The sequence below is a fragment of the Phyllostomus hastatus genome, unplaced genomic scaffold (assembly GCF_019186645.2).
Source record: "Phyllostomus hastatus isolate PE091 unplaced genomic scaffold, TTU_PhHast_1.1 phas_contig_147, whole genome shotgun sequence".
Taxonomy (NCBI): domain Eukaryota; kingdom Metazoa; phylum Chordata; class Mammalia; order Chiroptera; family Phyllostomidae; genus Phyllostomus; species Phyllostomus hastatus.
This window is the reverse complement of record NW_025333603.1, coordinates 4,329,343-4,350,422: the sequence shown is the minus strand read 5'-3', so window position 1 is coordinate 4,350,422 and position 21,080 is coordinate 4,329,343.

Here is a 21,080-nt window from a genome sequence, read left to right as displayed (position 1 = left end):
CTAGTAAATCACAAGATCATATTTTCCCTAACCAAGGACGCTTGAAAGCAAATAGTTTACAACTCTCCTTCTTATCTAGAGCATAGCTTGAGTCCCTCTGGTCAGGGAGATAGATAACAGAGACAATTAGTGCATTAGCGTCAGTCAAACCCAAGGACGATGAAGTCAGGGGAATGAATAACCCCATTAGAGCCAAATCCAAGATAGAGGCAGAGCTGAGCAGAAAGTGACCCTGGTCCTCTATGCACTCATTTTGGTACATGAGCATATGAAAAACACACCTGGAAAAGTGATGAATATTCTGCTGAAACCCTCCCCTGAACCCTTTGCCCTGTTGTGTTCCTGCTACGAAAGAGACGTAAAAGCCCTCCAGCCAAAGGTGGCAGCGCCGGCACACCCACGCCTCTTCTTTCTCAGATGAGAACTTTCTCCTAAACTTGAAAGGTCCCCGGGGGGACTCGCGACCAGCAGAGCAGCAGGCAGTGGCAGCTCATCCCGGGCTAGCCCCCCACCCTGTCCCTACAGCCCCTCTTCTCTGACCTCCCAGTGAGCTGACAGCAGCCCCGCCTGGCTCTCTCCTGTTGCTTCTTCTGTCCTAAGTCCTCCTTGCTTCACCATCCCCAGCTTTAATAACTGGACTCTCAAAATCACCTGGACTCGTGTTGCGAAATCTTTCCTGCACAGAGTCAAGAACCCACACACTAGCAGCTGGCCCGAGGCAGACCTGCTCTGGGCCTGGTCCCATCTGGTGACAATTCCAACTTCTTCCCTTTGCCTCTCTCACCCCAGCCCCAGGAGGGAGGCAGCTCCTTGCTTGGGCTCCCTCCCTGACAGCTAAGTGTTTTTTGCCTGATTTTTTTGGTGACTGAGTCAACAGCTTTAATTCAGTCTACATTTCTGTATACTGAGCTCTCTCTTAAAATAACTGGAACTTGACTAATATACTCTATGATGTGTTAATTTACAAATTAGCAAAACATCCCCCCTAGACTCTGAATTCCTGGAGGGCAGCCACGGCATCACTGAGTCTGGTGTTGATGGGAGGGAGAGCCTGGAGCATAGCAGCAAATACACGCACAGAATGGGTGATGCTGTTACATACTCTGCACGCGCAACCTCCAGAAGGGCCTTATTATAAAATATATGCTGGTTCAACTGATAATAAGTTTTTGGCTTCTATGAGGTGGTAAGAAATGAAAAACGGTTCAGGTTTTGCAATCAGCAGGACTTGGGCTTCTCATCAGACCCCTTGCACTTGGTGGGCAAATCACTCCGACTTCCACCCCGTCTCCTCCTCTGGAAGGTGGGAGATGAAACCCGCTACCTTTGGGCTGCTGCTGGGATGAGGGGTAACGTGGGTGAAGAGCACACTTGGAGCGCTGCCAGGCACAGTGTGTGCACAGGGTAAGCGGCTGGTCTAATCAGGTTCCAGCAGAGAGGAATGAGAAGCACCTGGTGAACTGGGTCCGCTCAATTGTCCGTGATGATGGGATAAATGGGGGGTAACTTTCTGATGAAGCCCACAGGGAGCGAGTCAGGTGTCATGGCCTCTCAGGGGGTTTGAGTTCATGAGGAGCCTGGTGACTACCCAGGGGCCATCAGCTCACAAACACAAGGACCCTCCACAAGCTGCCAGACTCAGTACTGGGCACTAGGGGTGCGGAGAGGAATGGCACAGGCTTGTTGTTGTGGAAGCACAGGGTACGTTGAATCAATTCATTCAACTCCCATCACCAAGTGACTACTGGGCGCTGAGCCCTGGGCCAGGGGCTGGGGCCACAAAGTGGATTAAAGCTGGCTCTGCCCTCAGGAATTCAGAATTTAGTGAGGGGCAAGTGAGACCGAAAGAATAACAGGCACCTAAAGTTTGGAGGACACCCTGGCATTTAAATGCCCTCGCTGCCTCCTGTCTCTCCCTCCACAACCCACTCTGCTAACTCATTGCACTGCAAGCGTATCCCTGAGGCTCGGCTCTGTCCTGGAAAAAAAGCTTAGCAGCTGAGAACTCTAGTTCAGGAGACAGACACATCTGGGTACGAATTCTAGTTCCTCCTCTTGTTGTGCTCTAGGATGTGTTCATTTACAAATTAGCAAATATTTAGAGCAGGTCTAAGGCGGATTTTACTGTGAAACAGGATGATATGGAACTTAGCCAAGTGGCGATGGTCAAAGGGGATTGTGTGTGGGGAGTGCCCAGCCCAGTGCCTAGCACATATTAAGTGCTCGGTAAATGTTAGTTATTGTCGTCACCTTTTTTTAAAGGGATGTCGGTTTTGGAAGACAAGGGGGAGTCAGACACAGCGGCCAGGCAGAGGGCCTTCCTGTGCGCCGGCCCAGCAAGTGCCCTGGAGGGGAACTTAGAGGTGCAGGGTGGATGCTGGGAGGGCCGCAGGGGCCAGGCCAGGGCCCTCAGGAACGGCTCGAACACGGGGCCATTAGAAACAGAGGCAGACGGCACTGAGCTCCAAAGTAATAGGGTGGGCCTTGTGCTCTAAGGATTTCATTTTGGTGCCTGAGGGGGACCATGGGGGAAGCAGTGGGTGTTATTATTGATAACTGCTATTGGCCTGGAGAGAACAGGATAGCCAATTAAGATACAATTTAAATGAAAGAAATTGTCAAGCCTTTAATCACTTACTGTGATAGTGTAAGCAAAGGGCTAAACCTCTGTTCCATTTCCTGCCTTGCAGTGACAGATCAACAAAACCCTGGAGGGTGAGATGGATCCTGGAGCAACAGGTTCCTTCAGGGAGAGGGAGAGAGGGAGGACTGGGATGGAGAAGCCCCGAAGACAGGGTCAGAGTGGAGATAAATGCCTTCTGTATGCCCAGCTCCATCTTGATGTGGAGGTCTCAGCAGAGGCACCTCTCAAAGGCCCCAGAGCAATGCCTACAAATGGGGGTGCCTGGGACAGAGAAGCAGGGAAGCAGAAGAGCTTTGTGGGGTGGGAGCCGGAATGCTTGGCTGCAGCCCCACTCAGAGCGTGCCGTGTGCAGGCTGCACGCGAGGTCTCGTGTGGGAGGGCCGCCTTCCCAGGGGGCCTGCCGGGTAGAGCTTTGTAACAGCCTACGGCATGGTCTGAAAGGTCACACACAGGTTTTTGGTCTGGAGCTGGACTCCTCCACAACAAAATGACTCACGTTTGCTGAGCACTTACTGTGTGCCAAGTATTATTCCAAGCCTTTCCCATGAAGAGGCTCATCCAATCCCAACAGAAGCCCTGTGTGCACGTGAAGTGTTGAGCACTGTAGGTGGCACAGCGTGAGACCACAGCAGGTGCTGGCTATGATCACCACCCCACTTTACAGGTGAGGAGACAGAAGCACAGAACAATGAGGTAATGCAGTTACACAGTAACCAACAGAGCCAAAGTTCAAGCCCAGGCAGCCTGACCCCGTGGCCTCTGCTCTTCTCTGGCATCCTGCGCAATCTCTCAGGGATGCCCTGTAGGAGGTGCGGCCGTTGTCTATGCGAGAATGATGAGGCCAGGCCCAGGCAGGAGAAATGGAGGGCCTCCTTAAGGCTGGGATCTGGTCATCGCTGTGTGCCCGCTCCAAAATATTATGTGTGTTGGTTTTCTCATCTAAGAAGCTTCGTTCATGCCATTCCTACCCAAATGCTCCACTTATATTGTATCTCCAAATCTGCTCTATCCTTCCAGTTCAGCTTGGCTCCCTCTACCTTCTAGAACACGGGTGGCAAGCACAAGGCCCTCGAGCCGAATCCTGCCCTCCACCCTGTTTTATCTGGCCTGATACCTTGTTTCTTTCTACCCGGCAGCAGAGCCGAGCTCCCTGCCTCTAGTTAAGGATCTAGTTAAGGAGTAGTTACGTTTATACAGCCCTAAAATTACATTCAGCCCTTTGAAGTCAACCCTGAGGCTCATGTGGCCCCTAGTGAAAATGAGTTTGACACCCCTCTTCTGGAAGCTTATCTCATTGCTACTGTCTGAGCTGACGGTGAAGAGCAAAGAGCAAGAAGTGGCATCAGAAGAGGTGGTAAAGAACTTAACCATCCCTGGCTGGGTGACTCAGTTGGTTGGAGCATCATCCCATACACCAAAAGGTTGTGGGTTTGATCCCTGGTTAGGACACATAAGGGAGGCAACCCATCAATGTTTCTCTCTCTCTCTCTCTCTCTCTCTCTCTCTCTCTCTCTCTCCCTCCCTCCCCCTTCTTCTCTCTAAAGTCAATTACCACCCATCGAACAGCATAAAGCCAGACACATGTACTGTCCCACCGGTCACAGGGCAGAAGTTAACATGGCTGTGTGAACAGAACTAACTCCGCCTTGAAAAACTGAGTCTGTCCTGGAGCTGATCACCATCTTCACATCTGAGTGAACGCCCACCACTGACCTCTTCTTCCTCCAGGTGGACTCTGGAATGTATACCTAGCTTCTGGGCTAATCACAGAAAATGCCACTAATCCTTCCTCTGGGGTAAGGAGCCCTCAATGTTATCTCGTAACTCGTTCAGGTGCCAGAGTCCTCCAGTATCTGGTCCCTTTGTTACCTTTGGTCTCTCCTGCATTCCTTTCCTAGCACACAGCCCTGTTTGCTTATTGTGTAAAAACAGTTGGCCTGGAGGGTGACTGGTGTCAAAATCTGACCTTCTTGCTATTAGCATAGGTAGCTAGATATCCATAAAGGAAGGATGCAAAGGGAATCAGACGTTATTAAGCATAATAAAGCTGGGAAGCATAAGCCGACTTGCTTTGCCAGGAAGTTACAGCTTCACACATTCCCCAGGGAACCACTGGTCTGCTCCCCACAGATCCCGTGGGGAAGGGATAGAACAGTAAAGGGGGAACTGAGCATGTGCGTGGTAGGCGTGCCAAAATGACGTCAGTCCAGCCTGAAGGGAAATAGACTGGTCAGTGGTGGTCCCACCAGGAGCCCAAGAAAGCTTGGGAAGTTGATTGGTTATTTTGAAAAAGTGTCTGGTCCTCCCCAAGCCCGAAATAACATAATCCTAGAAAACAAGGAGTTCTCTCTCACCGGGTGACCCGTGGCTGCCCTGCCTGTCTGCGTGTTCTCTCCATAATAACCATGCAGATCTAACAGCCATGTGGCCAATGGCTGTGCAGGCTCCAAATGTAGGCTCCAGGGGGGAGGCTAGGTAGAGCAGCACAGTCAGGGATGGCATGAAGCTGCCTGGATGGGAACCGAGACTGCTAACCCCAGAACAATGGCACAGGAACTCTGGACACTGGCCTTTGTTTTGGCTTTGTTGGAGACACAGTTGGTTGGACTTTTTCCATGGCAGGACGGACAGAGAAGGGACACAGAGGCAGCCTTCTGTTTCCACCCAAACGAATCTTGCCATGCCTCATCCTCCTTTGTGGGTCCCCTGGAATGCTTTCCTGGGATGCTGCAAGAACTCCACTTCACTGCAACATTGCTGCCACACGAGAGTATGTTCTGTATATAAGTTCTCCATTAAACTAATAAACTGACCAGCTGGACTTGTCCACCTCATTCTTCAGCGTTTGGAGGGGGCAGGGGTAGTCTTTGCATATACAAACTTTTAACAAAACAATGGCTCAACTGGGTTCTCTTAGCTTAGCATCTCGCAAGGTCAGGGTCAAGGTGTTGGTGATCTGGGTCTCTGGGGAAGAATCATATCCAAGTTTGTCTTTGGCAGAATTCATTTCCTTCAGGTTGCAGGGCTGAGGCCGTGTTTTCTTGCTGGCTGTTGGCCAGAGCCTCTCTCTCAACTCCTCAAGGCACCCACAGTTCTTCTTGCATGGCCCCTCCCTCATCTTCAGCAACGATATGTCAAATCCCCCCTGTGTTGTGGATCTCTTTGCTTTTTTCTTCTGCTACCAGCTGGAGGACACTCGCAGTGATTACACTGGGCCCACCCATTCTCAAGGTCAGCTGTGCTATATAACATGATTACAGGAGTGATGCGTCAGCATGCACATTGGCTCCAGGGATTAAGATATGGGGGCATTTTTAGAATTCCCACCTTCTGTGTAGGACTGATGTTTCACTGGTGGCTCTGCTAGTTGTTAAAATGGTGCAATATTTCTGTGCCAACTAGTAAAAAGCTGCTTCCCCCAAGTGCCTTCCTTTGCAGTTACCCGGTCCCCTTTTCCTGGGGTCCCTGGTGTTTGAGATCAATTATGTCTTGGTATCCTATTCAAAAATTCCATTTTAATATTATTATTATGCTCATTTTATCTTTTTGCCAAATTTAATCCTTACAACTCCTCAATGTGACAGGTTTTTTCTTTTTAAGTCTCTGTTGGGCAGCTTGGAAAATGGAGGATCAGAAGCATTCCATAATCTACCCAGAATCAAATACATAGTAAGTAGTCAAACTGGCCAGTCCCTAGCCCCCAGCAGCTCCATGTGGGTGTGCCCTGGCCTCTCCAGTGCAGCCCGCCTAACCTCTAACGTGCGGTCCCCTCTCAGGTTCAGTCCTCCTCCAGTGACCTCATCTCAGGAAGTGGCATCGCGTCTCTCGGGCTGGATAATCCAGAAACCTAGGAGTTATCACTGCGATCCTCTCTACCCCCTGCCCCCCACCTATATCTATTATCCAGCACTGCTGATTTTGCCATCTAAGTATGTCTGAGGTTGGACGTCTTCTCTCTGCCCCTCCCTAGTACAAACTGCCTCCATCTCCCACTGGTCCTCCAACAATCTCCTCAAGGGTCTCCCCCTGAAGTCACTGTGCCTCCTCCAGTTCATTTTCCAGATTGTACCAGGGCTTTTTTTTTTTTAATTTTTAAAAATTCTAACCTAAGGACATGCTTGTTGATTTTGGAGAGAGGGGAAGGGAGAGAGAGAAATGTGACATGAGAGAGAAATATCCATCGGTTGCAGCCTAGGCATGTACCCTGATGTGGATTGAACCTGTGACCTTTAGGTTTATGGGGCCATGTTCCAATCAACTCTGCCAAGCTGGTCAGGGCCATCTTTTGTTTTTTAACTAAAGCATTGTTGCCAGTGGAAATGGGGCTCTTTCATGGGATAGAGAGAAAAGCATTTCACCAGCCCATGCATGAGAGACTGTGGTGTGGCAAGATTTTTTCGGGTGGAAGTCTCCCCTGTGTCCCATCACCATCCGTCCCGCCATGGAAGGGGTCCAACCATGTCTTCAGCAAGGCTAGAACAAAGGCTGGTGTCCAGAGTTCCTGTGCCATGCCGAGGCTAGTCTAGTTCAGCCTTTCTCACCACCTGGCTAGCTTAGCTTGTGTGTCTGGCTGCAATGCTGCACCTAAGTTCCCACCTGGAGCCTGGGTTAGTCCATGCAGCTGTTGGCTATGCAGCTGCCAAGGCCGTGTGACCATGGGGAGAGAATGCGGAATGCAGGGGAGAGTGCAGATGAGAGAAAATTCTTTGTTCTCCTGGGATTATATTATTGCAGGAAGGACCAGGGCCTTTTTCAAAATAACCAACTTCCCAGGCTTTTGTGGGCTTCTGATGGGTCTACCCGCTAGTTAGACTGACAGGCCTCTATGGTCAAGCACTCCCCCTGCACCATTTTGACTTCTATTGTCATGTGCTTACCTCCCCCTGCTACCCCCAACAATCTGGTACCTGCGGAGGGAAGGCAGGGGTGCTCATCCTTGGCAAGGCAATGCTGTGATCCTCTGGAACGTGTGAAGCTGTAGCTTGCTGGTGAAGCAAACAGGCCTGTACTTCCTGTTTGATTATGCTCAACGATGTCCAGTTCCCTTTGCTTCCTTCCTTATTAATAATTAGCTTACTACCTATGGTAACATCATCAGATGCCAGCTTGCTGCCTGAAGCTCTTCACTGGTCTGCTATCGCTTCTAGGCAGACCTGGCCTACCAGTCCCCAAGTGGCTCCCTCCAACTTCCCCAGACTGGACTTGCCCCCCCTTTCCTCTTCCCTCCACAGTGATCCTCTTTCAATATCTCTAATGAATCAGACTCTCACCACCTCAGGACCTTTGTACGAACTTGTACGCGTCTGCTCAGGCTAACGTAATGGACCAGGCTGGGTGGCTTCCCAACAGAAATTTATTTTCTCCCAACTCAGGAGGCTAGAAGTCCAAGATCAAGGTGTCGTCAGGATTGGTTTCCGGTGAGAACGCTCTCCTCTGCTTGCAGCTGGCCATCTCTCTGTGTCCTCACATGGCCTTTCCTTGGTGATCCCATGAAAGAGAGATCTCTGGTATCTCTTCCTGTTCTTACAAGGACACTAGTCCTATTGGATTAGGGCCCCAGCCTTTTGACCTTGTTTAACTTTCATCCCCTCCTTAAAGACCCCATCCCCAAATACAGTCACACTGGGGACTGAGCTTGAAGATTTGAATTTGGGGGACGGGGACATAATTCATTTCATATCTGTGCTGTTCTCTTGATTCTCACCTGTTCTTCAGATCTCAGCTCAGAAGTCACCTCCACAGGAATCCCCCAGACTAGAAATGACCCCCCTGTTATTTGCTTTTCTGGCTGCATGTATGTTTTCTTCAGTGCATTTATCTCAGTTTGAGATGATATTTTTATGTGAGTATTAGGTGAAGACCCGGCTCTGCCTCCAGGCTCTGAGCCCCACGATGAGGACCTGCTCCGTTTTGCTCTCCATGGTTCTCCCATCCAAGGACAGTGCCTGGAACAAGGAAAGAACAGCCTGGGCTGCCTGGACTATTCAATCTGCACTACAGTACACTCTTCCTCTCACCCATTATGGGTGATTCTCAAAGATCCAAGGGACACAGTATAAATCATACACTTACCCACAAACAGGGGGTGTTTTACTGGAAGTGGAATCCTTGCAGCATCACGAGAAAAAGCATTTTCGGGGACCCACAAGGGAGGAGGAGATCTGGTGGTAAGATTTATTTGGGTGCTTGATGAAAATCAAAAGAGAGCCCCTCCTGGGTTTCCAGTGTCCCTTCTCTGTCCATCCCACCATGGGAAAATGTAATCGTGTCTTCAGCAAGGCCAAAACAAAGGCCAGTGTCCAGAGTTTCTGTCTCATATAAAGCTTAGCCTTTGGGGTCCACATTGACTGCTGCAGGCCACATGGCTGCTGGACCCACGTGGCTGTGTGTGTTCCCAGGTGAAAGAGAGAGTGCACGAAAGAATGGGATGAGTTTGGGTCACCGAGTAAAAGAGATTCTTTCTTCCCCTGGGATTATACGAGGTTGTCCAGAAAGTCCATGGCACTATCTGGCCATGCACTATGAAAAGTAGAGATATTTATTGATGGAGATACAAGATACAAGAAACACTGTACACAGGACAATGATGTTTCAGTCCCCTTCAGAGTAGGTGCATTGGGACCTTACACAGTTCTCCTGGCGTCTCTTCTGCTGTTCAAAACACTCTGCAAAATCCTTTATTGGAATCGCCATCAGCTGCCCCATTGTATTTTCCTGAATCTCATCAATGGTACGAAATCTCTTTCCTTTCAAAGGTGATTTTAGTTCTGGGGAAAGCCAGAAGTTGCAGGGCACATATCTGGGCTGTAGGAGGACTGAGTTACCTGGGTAATTTGATGTTTCTCCAAAAAACTCCTCATGAGACATGATGCATGAGCGGGCATGTTATTGTGATGAAGCTGCCAGTCACCAGTTGCTCGTAGGTGTGGCCGTTTTTGTCCTATTGCATTGCTCAGCTGACAGAGAACATTGAAGTGTAGCACTCTTCATTAGTTGTTTGGTCTGGAGGGGCGTGCTTGTGATGGGCAATTCCCTCCCAATCACAAAACACAGTTAACATGGTCTTGATCTTGCTGTGACTTTGCCTCTCCTTCTTTGGGTGTAGAGAACCAGGCGACTTCCATTGGGACGGCTGGGCCTTCATTTCTGGATCACAGCTGTAGACCCGCCATTTGTCTCTGGTTATGACCTTCTTGAGGAAATCTGGTTCACTGGTAGTGGTTTGAATCAAGTCATTAGCACCTGCAGCACGGTGTTCCTTCTGCTCTGGTAATAGAAGATGTGGAATGAATTTTGCCAAGACATGTTTCATGCCAAGATCCTGCATCAAGATCTCAGAGACAGTAGATTTTGGAATCTCCAGATCAACCTCTGGTTCTCGCACTGTCAGTCACTGATCTTTGTTGATTGCAGCCCAAACATGTTCAGCATTCTCAGTGTTCTGCTAGTTGCAGGCCTTCCAGAATGTGGATCACTATCAACAGATTCTCAACCATCTTTGAAGTGTTTGTGCCACACTTTTATTTGAGCTGCACCCATTGCATTGTCCCCAAAAACCTTCTGAATCATCTGAATAGTTTCCATGGAGGAATGTTCAAGCTTAATGCAAAATTGACACAGATTTGCTGCCCTACTCACTCAGTCATTTTAAATGCAAAGGCCACACAGTGCACAGTCTCACTCAACAGTGTCTACTGCCCCCACTGACTAGTACAGTGACCTTGTCATTGTTCACATGAGCGCATTCCAGTCCACTCTCCTTGGCTGCCAGGTTACATCAATGTCGTACAAACCGATCTTGTTATATTAACAATGGCGGGACTTTTTCCGGACAGACCTCCTATTACCTTGGGTTTGGGACAGATCAGGTTCTCTTTCAAAATAACCAATCAACTTCCCAAGCTTTTCCTGGCTTTTAATAGGTTCACCCCCTAATTAGACTGACAAGCCTCCATGGTCATCACCTCCCCTGGGGGGACCCTCAACAATCCAGTACCAGAAGGGGGAAGGGAGGAGTGTCAATCCCCTTTGTGGAGCAATGGTATGATCCCTCAGGGTGTGTAGCTGTAGCTTCCAGGTGAAGCAAACAGGCTGTAGCTCCCCAGTTTATTAAGCTCAATGTCTAATTCCCTTTGCTCTCTTTCTTTTCACTCACTAGTTAACTACCTACAGTTACAGACAGGCTCATAAACTATTGAAATCACTATGAACTGTGGCTTTGGTTGAACTTACAGGTCAGTGTGGGCATGCTGGTGGTTTCTTGCTGTTTAGCATGTGAGTATATCCTTTTGAGTGGAACAGGAAGGTATATTTCCTATGGTTAAATCAGTTCAGGCTGGTTTGGAGGCGGGATAGAAAGAAGGTAGGGAAAGATCCCCACAGGTGGAGTGAGGAAGTAGGAGCCGACATGCCTCAGCAAAACCAGTACCTCTACCTGCGGGCACGATCGAAGGGAGCAGGTGATGGCAGGAAACCCCTGTGGTGGTCTGGGAAGCCACCACAACAAGGCCCCCTCCCAACCAGAAGGCAGAGGCAGAATTTGGTACCACAAGGCCTGAAGACACCCTCCACACTTGGAATCACATAAAAATCCTGATAACTAACTGACCATGCAAGCAACTCACTCTTGAGTTTGCCAGTGTCCACTTGGATGTGTGTTTTTGCTTCTATTACAGTGGTGCCCGCATACTAGCCTCTTTCTTCTCCTCTGCCTGAATAAAACTTGCTTTGTTCTCACTCCTATTCACCCTTGACTTTTTTTTTTGGCGAGTCAAGGACCTGGAGGTAATAGTCCAGTAACAATTTTACAACTCTTCTAAGTCATTGGGCACTTAGGGAGAAAAGTAATAAAAGCTCTCCCTGCGAGGCCACAAGGTGGCAGCACATCAAAGTGAGACCCGAGGTTTCCTTTCCTTCTCCCTGGAGGGAGCAGTGGGGGCGGCAGCTGGCTTCGACAGGGGACCTCAAACTAGGACGTATGGGCTCTGCTACCGCTGGCCTCAGCCCACTGCCCATGAAGTTTAGGGAGTGCGTTAAAATGCAGATCCTGACCCAGGAGGCTGGGGGGGCTGAAATTCTCTGTTTCTGACAAGGTCCCAGGGATATGATGAGTCTGGTCCTGGCCATACCTTAAAGAGCAACGCAAAGACTTGGTGGATGTATATTAAAGATCTTCTAGGTGCCAAGCACTGGGCACTTTAAAAATAACTTCTTTACATATTAACTTTTACATCTCCTTTTACATTTATTAGAGCTGGGAATTTGCCCCGGAGGGTTTCTGTAGAGAAATGTCCATGGCTCAGACTTCCCTCCCAGGAGGTCGACTGTGGCCACGGTGCAAACAAGGGCAGGGGCTGAGAGGGGGTGAGGGCGCCAGTGAGGGGGCTTTGAAGTTGTCCAGGGCGGAGCTGGTGGCTATGACTAGGGCAGGGAGGAAAAGGGAAAAAAATGGAGGGGTGCCCACAATAATTAGATGTGGTGACTGGAGTTAGGATTGGAAAGTGGGGGGAGACTCCAGGGGGATTCCCAGGATGGAACTGGGTGCCATGGATGGGCATGTGGGAATGGGAGGGGGGACTGAGGCAGGGAGGGGACAGGTGGCTCTGGCAGGAGCACAGGACTTGGGACCCCCAGAGATCAGGCTTTGGGGTCAGCTAGGCAGCCAGCGCCCAGTGCAGAGCCTGGCACAGCACCTCAGCACGTGCATGTGGAGTGAGTGAGACTGAACTTCTGGGCCCCGAGAGGTGATATAGTAGGGGCCACCCAGTGGGCAACTGACCCCACTGTGCCTGAGAGGGGCTGGGCTGTATCTGGGGCCTCTGCCCTGGGTCATTAAAGACAATTTGTAAATTGTGCCTGGCTGATTGGGCTTCTGGCCCTGGGGACGTGGCTGGGTGGAGGTCACCAGAGCCCTTACTTTTCCTGTGGCCCCTGTGTTCTGGGAACCAGAATATATAATGTGTCTTCAATTGTCCAAGCCCCACAGTCAGAGGGGATGATGGCAGGGCTCACCACAAGGTGGCGCTCATAGGTTTTCTTTATTTTTAATGTCCATCCCCCAGGACTTATTTGGGATTCTTTTTGTGCTGCTGAATAGCACCCTGACTTAGTCTTTACCAGTTAGGAAGCTGGCTCCCAGAGTTGTGGTGTTTGCAACTACCCCCAGCCTGGGAAATACAGGCCAGCCTTCCCAGACCCAGAGCAACAACCCAGTTTGGAAGGCAGCCTCCGAAGGCACAACAATGCAGCATTCTGACTGCTGTGTGACCTCGGCCAAGTCATTTACTTCTCGGAACCTCCACTTTCCTAAAATAAAAAAGTGCGGATAATAGTCATGCCTCTCTCATATAGTTTTTGGGGAAAGTAGGAGCAAATGGAAGCAGTACTTATTATTTTCTTTATCAGATCCCTGCAAACCCAGCCTTGCAGCACCACCCCAGCTGGATTCTTCAGTCATCGCGGACAGAGTCCCCACTCCGTGCCTGGCCCTGTGCTGGCTGCCGGGAGGCACAGATGAGTGTGAGGCAGTGACTGCCTTTGGTGCCTACAGCCTGGGGGACTGCCTCCTGAAGATGGGTCCTCTCTGGACCCAAGATTGCGAGTGACGCCCCTGAGGCCTCACAGCCAGTGTGCGGTCCACCCGGGGATGGATCCTGAGTGTCCTAACTGCCAGTCTGAGGTGACAGGATTCAGAACAGTGACTTTGGCTCTCCCAGGTAGAGCAAGATTCCCACTGATATCTGCCCAATGCCTGTTGCACATTAGCATTAGGTTGGATGGTCCCGCTGAGCGAGGCTCTAGTTCAAATGCCAACATAGGGGTTTACAAGAAAGCAGCGTCAGCTTGCTTCCAGAAATGACATGGTTTCCTGTAGGTCTGAGCCTTTGCAAAGGCCATAAAAGAGCCATTGTGTACTCGGGAACTCAGGGCCTCCTGGATGGGGGATCACGTGACACACTTTGCCTTGAATAAAGTTCCCAGGGAGGGTACCCCTCGGCATAGACAGTTTGGTCTGCTTCCTCATCTTAGGAAAGAGACGCCAAGGGAGGCTGGCTTTTCCTTGATGTCTGCTCAATCAGGGAATGACAGGAAGTCAGATTTGGCTATAAAGGGCTCTTTCCAGGTATCTGACATCAGTGGCTCTTTCTGTCCCTTTTCAAGAGGATGTATTCACTTAGAAGTGTAGCATTTTGGTTAGGAGCAGTGACCCTGGAGCCAGACTGTGTGGGTTCAAATCTCAGCCCTACTACTTACTAGCTTGGACAGGTGACTTGACTTCACTATATTTCGGTTTCCCCATCTGTGGAGTGGGCTGCTGTGAGAATTCAAAACATTCATTGTGCAAAGTGTTTAGAATAGTGCCTGTCACAGGGGCGCTATGCAAGTGAGCTATTCTGTGTCTTCTCTACCTACCTTGGTTTGCCTCGTGTTGATGGGAATTCCATAGGGAGTAAGGGATGTGAACATTTATAAGGCAGCGTGATAGCTGAGGCATGGTGCATATGTGATTTGTGACACTCTTTTCTTTTAAAAAAATTTTTTATAAGATTTTATTTATTTATTTTTAGAGAGGGAAGGGAAGGAGAAAGAGGGAGAGAAACATCAATGTGCAGTTGCTGGAGGTCATGGCCTGCAACCCAGGCATGTACCCTACTGGGAATCAAACCTGCAATACTTTGGTTCACAGCCGGTGCTCAATCCACTGAGCTATGCCAGCCAGGGCTCTTTTTAAAATTTTTTAAAAAAATTATGTTATTTCATAGGATTCTTAAAAAAAGTATTTATTTTTAGAGAGAGGCGAAGGAGAAAGGGAGGGAGAGAAACATCAATGTGTGGTTGCCTCTTGTGCACCCCCTACTGGGGACCTGGCCCACAACTCAGGCACGTGCCCTGACTGGGAATTGAACCGGCGACCCTTTGATTCACAGTCTGTGTAATTTGTGACACTCTTGATAGCTATATAAGGTAGTGACTCTCATTCTTATTTGACCCATGGGGAAGCAGAGGTTCCTGGTGAGGAGGTGGCTAGTGCCAGGTCACCTCTGCAGCAGAGAAGCAAGCAACCAAGTCCTCAGCCCCCAGGCTGGGGCATTCCCTGCTGTCCTCCCTATGTTTTGGTCCCAGTCTCCTAGGCCCTCAGCTGCCTTGCAGTGCCCTCTCCCTCTAATCTGTCCGACTGGGGAGTCAGGCCACTGGGAGTGTTAGAGGAAATAGCATCAAAGGCGCCAACAGACAGCCCTCAAACCTCAGCACTCAGCCACACTGAGGATTTCTCATTCCATCACAGTGTAACACAGGTCAGATATGGCGAGGGGGTCTACTCCCTTGAAGACCCAGGGTCCTTGCCTCTGGCAACCTTGCCACCCTGCAGGGACTCAGGGGTGAAGCAAGATCTCCAGCCTCCAATGTCAGTACTTTTGCCACTCCGCCTAGCCCCGAACTTATCTAGTGTAACCATATCGACTGGAGACACCAAGGCCCCAGAGAGGAGCGATGTGGCCAGGGTTACTCTGCAGGCTCATGGCAGATTTGGGAGTGAAATCAGGGCATTGGGGCCTGTCAGCAACTTCGGATATGGTCAGGTGCAGCCCTTTGTTTAACGGTTGAGAAGACAGGCCCAGAAGGGGTAGCACGTGACAACATCTCTCCCAGAGCCTGGCTTTGCTGTGGCTGGTGTCCTCACTTGGGTGAGTGGAATTGCCATTCGCTGACCGCTGACCACTGGAGACAAGGCAGCCCCGGGGGGAGTGGTGACTTGGTTTGACCGGGCTGAGTGGGAGGTTTTCATGGGCTATCTATCAGTCACTGGGTGAGTGGGGCTGGTGTTGGGAGTGGACCGGCACAGGAGGTGCGAGTTGAGGCGGGAAGTGGGGCTGTTCAGAAGTCCTGGGTTAGCGGTAGCTGCTCTCAGAAGAGCCTGTAACCTGTGAAGAAAGCAGTGACTCTGAACAATCGAGTCCAGGATTTCTATGAGACTTGGGTGGGAACTTGCTGATGAGTGACTTCAGTTTGCAAGAGGAGGAAGGAGAGGAAGAAGGAGCATGAAACCCCAGAACAGCATCTCACAGCTTGACAGGACCCCACCTTTTTGCAGATGGGAAAACCGAGGCTGAGGGGCGGCAGAGACTCGGCCAAGGCCAGGAGGCCCAGACCAGGCCTCCTGTCTGTCTGGCCAGCCCCTCCCCACCTCGTTTCAGCCTATTGAGAATAGCCAGCTTGTGGTATCTTTCTCAGGATCTCTGGAAACCGAGAGAGCAGCTGGCTCCTTCCCAGAATCTGAGCCCTTTCATGTGTCTGCCTGAGCTCCCAGAGGTCACCCCTGGACTCTAGGCTGTCGCCAGCCCTCCATCCACACACCCTCCTGGGGCCTGGCCCTTTGTCTTGGAGGGCAGACAAGATTTCCTCCTCCGACTAGCCTGCAACTCTGCCGCTCCCAGAGGAGGCCCAGCCTGGGCCCTCCCAGAGCAGAGGCGCCAGAATAGCCCTGTACCACCTCATTCCGGCAGAAAGTGCCTTCCAAGGAAGCGGTGGCCGCCTTGGGGTTCTAATCCTTTTCTTACCCACAGAGGGCAGTTTCCTTTTTTAGAGCAGGAATGAAGAGGACGGGGCGGCTCCTTGCCTCTCCGTGAATAGACTGGCACCCGGGCACAAATTCCAGGAACCTTCAGGGCCACTAGAGGGGAGGGCTGTGGGCCTTTCAAGGCTGGCTGAGGGGAGGAGCAAGTCCCTGACAGAGTGTCTGGAGCCAGCTCCAAGAGTCTGAAAAATCCATCCTGACACCCAGGCTGGTGCAACTCTGGACCAAAAGGAGTCTCGGGGGACTTCCCGTAACCTTACCCACCCACCTTCAACTCGGGCTCACGGATCATCCTCCTCTTCACATAACAAGTGTCCACTGAGCACCTGCTCTGTGTCCAGCCTCTTCTAGGCACTAGCATGTTTTGGATGTGTTGCATAAAACAAAGATCCCTGCTCTCAAGAAATGAATATTTTGGGAGGAAAATGGCTAAAAGAGGCCTCTATACTATTTTATGTATACCCGGAGGCAGGAGGCACAGGTGTTGGGTAGACCCGACTTTACACCTGCCCTGTTCTCTGACTGTGAGTGGCCGTTTCACCTTCTCTGAGCCTCCTGTGGAGACAAGGATTCCCATTTTCTCCCCTTTGTTAAATGTAGACACCACATAGCGAATCTGCATCAAGGCTGTATTCCCATGGGGAATGAAAACATCATGTCCACACAAAAACTTGCATGTGAATGTTCACAGCATCAGCATTCATAGCAGCCAAAAACTAGAAACAACTCAAATGTCCATCAATGACGCATGGGTAACGAAATGCGGTATGTCCATACAATGGGATATAATTCGGCAGTAAAAAGGGGCGAATCACAGACACACGCCATGGCATGGGTGTGCCTTGAAACATTGTGCGAGGTGAGAAAAGCCAGACACGAAAGACCACGTGTTATTCGTTTCCGTTCACGTGCCATGTCCAGAGCAGGAGAACCTGTAGGACAGAAGGGAACTGAGCAGGTGCTTAAGGTAGAAGAACCGAAGAATTCTATGGCTGAGGGGTGTGGGGTTTCTTTTTGAGGGTAATGAAGTGTTTTAAACTTGTTGTGGTGATGGGTGCACATCTCTGTGAATATACTGAAAGTCACTGAAGTGTACATTTTAAACGTGCGACTTTTATGGTATGTGAATTCTATCCCAATAAAGCTGAAAAAATTTCTGCTAGGTAGGGGTCTTCGAGAATTAAATGGCCTGAGTACAAAAGGTACCTATCTAGCATAGGGTCTGGCATTCGGCAGATAGCCGGTGGATGCTAACTTTTATTCTGTTGATAATTCTTAATAGGCTGATTTATACAAAAAGCTTAAAAATACGTCCCTTGTCAAGACGAGGATGGTGCAGCCTTTGGTGACCTGTGCTGTGGCTTGGGCAGGGGCCCCACCCTCACCCCGGTCCCAGCCCCTTCTTTGCCTGCTGAAATCCTGTCCGTGTCCAAGCCCAGCCCAGCTCGGATGCCGCCTCTGAGAAGCCTCCCTAGCAGTCTGCCTCAAAGTCCTGCCCATCTCTGTAGCATCCCCAACAACAGACAGCCCGAGGCCAGCTCTTGTCACATACTGGCTCGTTCCACATTCCGTGGGAACACTGTTGCCCTATGAGTCCTGCCCTTTGTGTCCCGCTTGGCACCTGGCACAGAGGGCGTGACCCTGTAACTAAAGTGTCTATGACACACATACTCTGTCTTTCCTGGCACAGCACCCGTGGTGGGTGGGATTCTCAGATGGCCCTCGTGGCCTTTGCCCTCTGCTTACATGGCAAGAGGAATTTTTTTCCACACGATTAAGATGACTAATCACCTGACCTTAAGACTGAGAGATGGGTTGGTGTCAAATCAGAGTTTTCTTCCACTGGTAGCAGAAAAGGCGGTCAGAGAGATTCAAAGGGGGACAGATTTGACTTGAGGGGGTTCCCCAATGCTGAGGTGGAGGGCTCCCCTGGCAAGACCTGCGAGCATCCTCTGGAAGCTGAGTGCAGACCCTGGCTGACAACCAGAAGGAACACGGGGCCTCAGTCCGACAACCGCAAGGGGTGGAGTCCTGCCAACGCCCCAATGACCTGGGGAGCGGGACACCTCCCGGAGCTTCCAGGTAAAAGCCCAGCCCACCTCACACCTTGACTTGACCTTGGCCTTGCAAAATCCTAAGCACAGAACTCAGGCGAACCCACCTGAATTTCCAACCTGCAGAGCTATGACACAGTAAGCACAGATGAGCCTTGACAGCATGGTTTGAACTGCATGGGGCCACTGATGTGCAGATTGGTTCATTGTGTGAGCAGACAGTGTACACTTACAGCGCCACAAATGTAGTTTTTCTCTCTTACAACTTTCTTAATAACATTTCCTTTTCTCTAGCTTACTTTATGGTAAGAATACATTATATAGTACATATAACATGAAATATGTGTGAATCAGCTGTTTATGTTATTGGTAAGGCTTCTGGTCAACAGTAGGTTTTCAGTAATTAAATTTTGGGGAGTCAAAAGTTGTTCTTGGATTTTCAACTATTCTGGAGGTAGGGCTGGCACCCCAACCATTGTTGTATTTAAGGGTCAACTGTGGGTGTTACTTTAAACTTCTATGTTAGCAGTAATGTGTTATGCCATGGACAGAACACCAATATGGCACCGCCCACAGAATAGTTGTCTCGCTGTTTTATGAGTGAGGAGGGCCAGGGGGGCGGCCGCTTGCCCGGGATCGCGAGGCGCACTGGTGGCCCAGCTGAGAAGACGCTGGGGCCGAGGTCAGCAAACAGCCTCTACAGAGGTCCAGGCAGCAAACTGTTGAAGCGATGTGGTTCCTGTCACAACAACTCCTTAATTATAATGTTGTAGAACAAAAGTAATATGTATGTAAAGAAAGAACTTGGCTATGTCCCAATAAAACTTTATGGTCACTAAAATTTGATTTTGTAAAACTTTCATGTATAAAATATTATTAGCCTTCTTTTGATGTTTGTCCACCATGAGAAGAACTGTGAAGAACTCTGCTCAGTTAGTAGGCCATAAGAAAACAGGTCATGAGCCCAGTTTGGTTTGTGGGACCTGGTTTGCCAATCCCCCAACCTCGGGTGCCTGACTCCTAGTCCAGATATCCTGCTTCTGTGCGGCAGCTAAGAGGCTGGGGGAAGGGCTCTGGACCTCATAAATCTCTGTCTGGGTCCCTATTGTACCGTATTTTGCCGTGTATAATGCTCACCACATTTTGTGTGCATTATACATGGGATTATTTTACCCATGGCACAAATTCATTACACCCATGCATAATGTGCATCCTTATTTTTCCCTCAAAAATTTGGGCAAAAAAAGTGCACATTATACACTGCAAAATACGGTACTTCAGATTTGCTGTGTCACTTCAGGCAATTCACTTTTCTTTCCTGGGCCTATAAAAACGGAAATCAAAGCAGACCAGTGGTTTTTAAAACTTTTCTCCACCCATTTCCCAGCTCCAGGATTCCAGCCACCTGCCCCCTGGTAACCCCCCCCCAAAAAAAAAGTCTGGCACAGAACTCTAGCATCAAAAGCCGATCAAAAGGGCACATGTTCTCTCTGACCAGCCCGGAGAGGGGCCAGGGTCCCCGCCTGCTCCTGCCCTCTCCACCCTTTCTGCTCCTTCTGTGTAAGAGACATGCTGGGAGGTCTGGCTTAGACGCTGCATGTTCAAGTTCCTGAGACTTGTCTATGGCATATGGAAAAACAGGGCTGAGTTTTTAGGACGTCAGGTTTTCTTCTCTTACATTTCTTTATATCATATAAAGAAATTCCCTTCTCTCTGCAGAACATGGGCTGATATTCTTTGAACCAGTTGGTCTCCAAAGCCCAACTCTGATATCTAAACCAGGGCTTCTCAGCCTCGGCACTTGACACCTGGGATGGGTAATTCTTTAAGGGAGCTGTGCTGTGCGCTGTGGGCTGTTTAGATGCCAGTAGCATCTGCTCACCACAGTTACCACGGTTGTGACAACCCAGAATGTCTCCGCACACTGCCCGATGTTCTCTGAGGGTTGGGGGTGGACCATGTTGCCCTGGGTTGAGAACACTGGTCTGGATCCTTCCTTCAAGAAGCCAAACCTTAGAATCCTGTTACTGTTTGGCATTAATGAATGTCCTCGAGATCTTTCTTTTTCATATTTTAAAAGATTTTATTTATTTTTAGACAGAAGGGAAGGGCGGGAGAAGAGAGGGAGAGAAACATCAATATGTGGTTGCCTCTTGCATGCCCCCACCGGGAACCTGACTGGCAACCCAGGCATGTATCCTGACTGGGAATTGAACCAGCAACCTTTGGTTCGCAGGCTGGAGCTCAACCCACTGAGCTACACCAGCCAGGGCTGAGGTCTTTCTTTAATGATAGTTCTACCCTAGACTTTGACCAGCCTTGGCTGCATTGCTGTCAGACCTTGAGATGTCCCCACCCCATGAGCCTTCTTCCCTCGCTACAGAAATGAGCGTGCACCGAGGCAGGGGACAGATGACCTACCACTATGGTACATCCCATGCTGTTCACCACTTATAATCATGGTGGGCCTACTGTATGCCAGCTTGGAGATGGCACGAGGAGGGTGGGGTGGGGAGAGGACACGAGATGTCCACATCTGCCTTCAAGGTGCTGTCTGTAGGGGAGCCAGATATGTAAGCAAATAACTAGAGTGCACTGAATTATGGGCAGATGTTCATGGAGAAGTGTGTGAAATGAAAATAAAAACTATTAAAAGTGGTATGCACTGTTGACCAGAGTTTTTTAAATGCACACATTTGGAAAGAGTTGTGTCAAAATGTTACAAAAGTCGGTTGTCTGTAGGTCGTGACCCTGCAGAAGGATGCTGGACCCCTGTCCTGGAGGGAGGACCTGGAGGAGGGAGGGA